The sequence below is a fragment of the Acanthochromis polyacanthus genome, chromosome 13, assembly GCF_021347895.1.
Source record: "Acanthochromis polyacanthus isolate Apoly-LR-REF ecotype Palm Island chromosome 13, KAUST_Apoly_ChrSc, whole genome shotgun sequence".
Classification (NCBI taxonomy): Eukaryota; Metazoa; Chordata; class Actinopteri; family Pomacentridae; genus Acanthochromis; species Acanthochromis polyacanthus.
Window position 1 is genome coordinate 40,027,186 of NC_067125.1, and position 5,893 is coordinate 40,033,078.

Here is a 5,893-nt window from a genome sequence, read left to right on the forward strand (position 1 = left end):
GACTCACTCACACTGCTCTGTGTGTGTGTGTGTGTGTGTGTGTGTGTGTGTGTGTGTGTGTGTGTGTGTGTGTGTGTGTGTGTGTGTGTGTGTGTGTGTGTGTGTGTGTGTGTGTGTGTGTGTGTGTGTGCGGTCAGATGAATCAGGACGTGTGCTGGAAGTGCAGACCAATGGATTCTCCAGGCACAGTTCCAGACCTGAATCTTATGTTAAAGAGCACAAATGGCCACATAATTACATAACTTTAACTATTTGTAGCTGCTTCCTCTTGCACCAGAAAAGAACTCAGTCATATTGTAAACACTGATTAACTATTTCACTTTGTTAAAAACTCTTATATCCTGAATTTAGATTTTTCTGTCTGACCATTACACATTAAAGACTTCTCAGTACCCTTCAGCCCTACAGAGTGTTTCAGCTTCTGCCAGCTCATGATTCTGCTTTGAGCCCTGCAACTTCACTGTCTTGGTTTACACTCACCACTCTCACAGCATCAGTTTCGCCACAGCGTGCAGCTATATTCAGTAAATTAAAGCTCCAAAAACCGACCGCACACTGCCAGAGACAAAGTTAGCAGCTAGCTGGTGAACAAAGCGGAGCAATTAGCAGCCGAAGTATTTCCTTTTGAAGCTGGTGGAGACTAAATTGGAGGTAAAAAGAGTAAATATTGGATTTACAGTAATAAGGTGGGCAGGAAATAAATGCTAATGTTGTGTCAAATTTGCTGGATATAGAAACTGTAAAGCTGAAAAGTTACTGTGTTGTTGTTACACCTTGTTTCTGCTGTACCTAAATGTTCAAATAGACACTCATTCTAGATTTAAATATACACAGACAAATATTTTAACAGATACAGTGTCGTTAATCAAGTGACTATTGAGCTTTCCAGTTCATTTGATGTCATTTTTGAGGAGTTTCCATTATATTTTGTCTAATTTGGCAGCTTTTGGGGAATAAATATGAAAGGAAAAAAGGTCTTTCTTTCCACTTGTTCTACCAACAAATAGCCATCTGAAGCTTCAGTATTTTTACTCCAGTGTTTATAAAATGTCGCTGCCTGTGGTGAAGCCAGTGTAATGGATGAGCAGCGCTTGCATGTGCGTTCGGTTTGTGTCTGTGATTTATACGTGTGTGTGTGAGTATAGACATACCACTACCATCTGTGTCTCATTACTGCAGAGCCACCTTTCAGATCAGCGAGTGACTCCCATCTGGCCGGCCGGCTGTCAGACACTTTATCAGTCGGCACTCATAGATACAAACATAATCTACAGCCAGACGCTCCCTGGATTAAATAGATATGGGCAACTTATCATGTTATGTAATTTTACGGTGCACAGTTCTACTAAACCGATGTAGCAAAACCTTACTCTTGATAAAAGTGGATCATTTACAGTAAAATTTTCTCTACTAAATCTGGTGAAGCCACATAAATCCAAGAGTCAGATTAGCACTTACTTCGTTTTACAGGCCCCTTGTCAAATGAATATTTGTTGTTGTTTTGTGTTTTCCCACATCTTTCGAGTGGCTTCTTTACACAGACAAATGAAATTCTACAGAGTTACGCCGCTGTGGGTCGATCCCATCTACAGAGACATGATGAGACCTGCACCACGAGACAGAAAAGGCATTTTCCTGCACACAGTGTTTCTACTCTGCTTGTAAAATGTGCTAATCTTCAGTATGGCTGAGTGAGTCAGTCAGTCTTTACTGGAAATGACTGAGAAACACACACACACATACACACACAGCTGTGCTATAGAGGCGACCAACCACTGGGACTCTGACATTGTCTTTATCTTTGTTTTATTCTTTGAAACACACACGCAGTGAAGGAGAATTAAACAATGATGTAAAACAGTGATGCTGCTGCTAGTCTTGAAGTCATTCTCTGACTCCAAGGACAGTCGGTTACACAAACACGCATATTCAATGTCACGCACGCAGTTTATTCTAGTTCAGTCACTCGGCCGCTTTGTTTCGTAACTTTAATCCAGCAAATTTGTCCAAATAAGCCAGTTGTTTATAGAATGAAAGCATTTCTGGTATTGTTTGTTTAAACGTGTGTGTTCTGCGTGTTTGCAAAGTGTGAGCATGGTTTAGAAAATATTTTTTTCATAAATTTCCTGAATAATGCAGAATTGTGGATTCTGGATAACGCAAAACTCTGCACTGCTTCCATCTGCTACATTTTTATTGTATTTTCCAACAGTCATCTTGGTAAAGTTGCTTAAATATCGGTAGTTATTATATAAATATAGGTAGTTTTAAACAACATGAATTGTTGGTCTGAAAGCAGACGCAGGCTCCTGTCTTCAGCATGAAAGCTGGGCATCATCCTGACTTCCTCGTATTTGTTACACTACATATCAATTGCACTTTACATTGTGTATTAAGATTTCATATTGACACTGGATAGAGATGGCTTGCTGCAGAACGATAAGACATAATTGTGAATCCTCAGAAGACTTGCACAGTCAGACATTGCACAAAATATAATGTAAATCTGAACAGGTTGCTGTATGAAACCAGTTTTAACTACAAATCTGACAAACTCAGCCCTGTAGTGTTTGCTCGTGCACCAGGTTCACGTTTGTTCCTCTGCAGATTTAACAATTAAATTGAAAACCCACCCTTCATGAAAAATGTGATTTGTTAAATATTTCTTTTCTTTGAACTTCTTCTGCTGCAGGTGTAAAGCTTGTCTGAGCTCACCTAAAAGTCGGACTTCAGCATACAAGCACAGTTTATGATATCATAACCTGAGTGGATGGAAAATCAACGGGCAACTTACATAAGTGCAATGTGAAAACTTGAAGGATATACTTTGAGAACAGATGTTGAGTGATGTTTAGTGATGCCCACAGCCCCATGCTCAAACAAATGTGCTGCCAAAGAGGCTAGTGTTGATTGTCTTTGGCAGGAAATAGCAGTCACAATGCAGCTACTATGAGAATGCTTTTGTTATTTATTCATATTATATGTATCTATAAGCATTGCTGGAAAGGGAATGTCACTTCACCTCTAAAATCTGAGCCTGAGAGAGACCAGTTTACATCATTGTTTTCTTCTGGCCCTCTCACACCATATATGGACATCTTTGGGCCAGACTGGTACATCGATTCAATGAAAACAAAGTGTTGTGTGTGTTAGAGTTTCTATGTCTTTTGGAGAAAGAAAGAAAGACATCAGACAGGAAGCAGATTTATGTCACAGACAGCAAAGCACCATACTTGATTTTGCTGCTGTCCAAAAAAAAAAGCCTTTTATTAATGTATTAAATGCAAACTTAATGCTAGAAAAGTCGACTAACATGTGATGTAATTGTGATATGTTAAGTGCATATTGGTCGATAGCTATCACCAGAACGTTTTTCTTTTGGTTTTCCAAGTATACAGAGCATTGCAGCTGGACGTTTGTTGATCAGTATTTTTCCAGAACACAGTTATTAGAACTGTTATCTAAATTCTGGCTAAAGGCGTCTGTGTAGCAGCTTGTTTATCTCACAGATTAGTGTGTTCGGTCAGGCAGTCCGGCTCTCAGATTTAAGTAGTTGTCACTGTCCACCCATCCATTAGCTTTGCCTGCTTTAGTTTGCCAGCCAGCACAAAGAGGCCAATTTAGATTTATTCATTAGCCTGCCAAGCACGTCTTTGAGCTGTGGGAGGAAGCTGCAGCACCCGTTATTAACCCAGGAAGAAAATACAAACTCCACACAGAAATGTTCCAGCTCAGCTGAGCTCCGGGTTAAAACTCCGAGGCTTTTTGCTGTTGGGCGACTCGTCACGTTACCGCAACAGTCTGGTTCTTTAAAGTGTCACTTCATCCTTTATTGTCAGTGTTTATTATTGATTGAACCCTTTCTCCTTTCATTATTGGCCCACACCTCTATGCTCGATCAAATGTGCTGCCAAAGAGGCCGGTGTTGATTGTTTTTGGCATGAAATAACAGTCACGATGCAGCCACTATGGGATTTTGTTTGTGTGTGTATCTTCCAGGAGATGAAGTGCTTTGGTTTTCTTGGATTTAGTTGTGCCTTTACAACCTTAAATTTATGACTACAACCAAATGTTTTATTTCACTGGAAATAGATAGCTTCTGTGCTTTCCAGATGACTGGCTTGATTATTTGTTGAATGTGAAGATCAGATTCCATACAGTGCGCCATCCTCTCCTCAGGGTCAAAATCAGCAGCGTATATTTTGAGTGTTGAAACTTTTCTTTTTTACAATCATTGATAAACAGTCTAAATTGTAATGATTTTAAATCCTTAGCAAATGTAAAGATTTGATATAAGAAGACGAAAAAGAAAAATAAGCACAAAGTTTGACTTTTGAAACAACGTTCTTTGCTTCTCTATAATAAATAATTTGTAATAAAAAAGGAAGATTCTGTATGTGTGCACAGGACAGTTTTGCCTTCATGTGTGTAAGATGCACTAATCTGTGTGTGTTGGAGGATCTCTCATCTCCCCAAAGACAGCCATGCCTGCAGCGCTACAGATGGAGTGTCTGGGATAGCCTCAAGTGCTAACATGCACGAGTGCACGCACTCACACAAGCTTGAGTATAACTCAATTATACGCCTTTCAAAGCTCAGTCAGAAAAAAAGACAACAACAAAAGTCTATGACAAATGAGCAGGGAGAAATAAAGACTTCTTCGCTGACAGATTCTGTGAAATACTGTATGTCATCATCCAGTCAGAGGACAAATAATTAATCCCATCAGTTCTCCCCTAAGTTAGATTTCAAGAGTATGTGATAGCTTCGGTACCGCTCGTGTCGTCCTGCGGGTCAAACTGACCTGTTTTAAAGTTTGAAAATGTGAGAAAAAGTATATTTTCACAGTGAAACTTATGATGTCCACATTCTCAACATTTTTGAGAAAATTTTTCACATTTTTTTTTTTTGGGGGGGGGGAGAAATGTTAAAAAAAACAAACTTTAAGAACATTCACAAAAAAATGAAAAAAATGTGACTTTTTTGTGAATGAAAGAAAATATTAGAGGTTTTACTGATATATGTGTAGTCATTTTAAGGGGTTTGTTTTAGGATTTTTTTGGAAGATTTTTACAGTTTTTTTAATATTTACAAGAATTTTCTTGCTAAATTTGGGGGATTATTTTTTAAATACAATTTTTAAGGGAAACTTTTAAGGAATTGTTGGAATTTTCTTTCTGAGCATTTTGCAATTTTTTTTGCTGAATTTTTGAATTTTTTTCAGCCAAGGAATCAATATTTTTTGGTGATCATAAATGAAGATAACAGGAGGGTTAAAATAGCATCTAGAGGTATTTTAAACAGATACAACAGTTCATTAAAATGAAGTGAATTTTTTATGATCAGCATGAGAAGATTATTCCAACTGCAGAATCCCTTCTCATGCATTTATTTGGATTTTTCTCATGTCAGCCTGAAAAAAAAATACTGTTACAAAACCAAACTCAGAAGTTTTAAAGTTATATTTTGTTGTGTGTCTGTGTTAAAATAATAGACAGTATAAGATAAGGCTGACTGACACTCAAACGTGTGAACATGGAGGAATTCAGACACTTTAAAATCACAGACTTTAACCAGATGCACTTTATGACAGGCTATGCCGAGAGAGCAGTTTTCTAAAGTAGTAGCACTGTAGGGCTGGTTTAACCCAGTCAGTATTAATTTGTCATCTTTGTTTTACTATATTGTGTTTTATATGTTTGTATCCCTGTATGTTTTTTTCTTAATGTGAGGGACAATGGATGGAAATTAGCCTTGTGCTAAATCTGGCGTATTTACTGCAAACTTGTGTAAACTATTATGAGATTCTACTTTCATTAATATCTACTGTCCTGTCTAAATAAAAAATAAAATTATACATATAATATCATATCTTTCTCGAAGAAGGATAAGT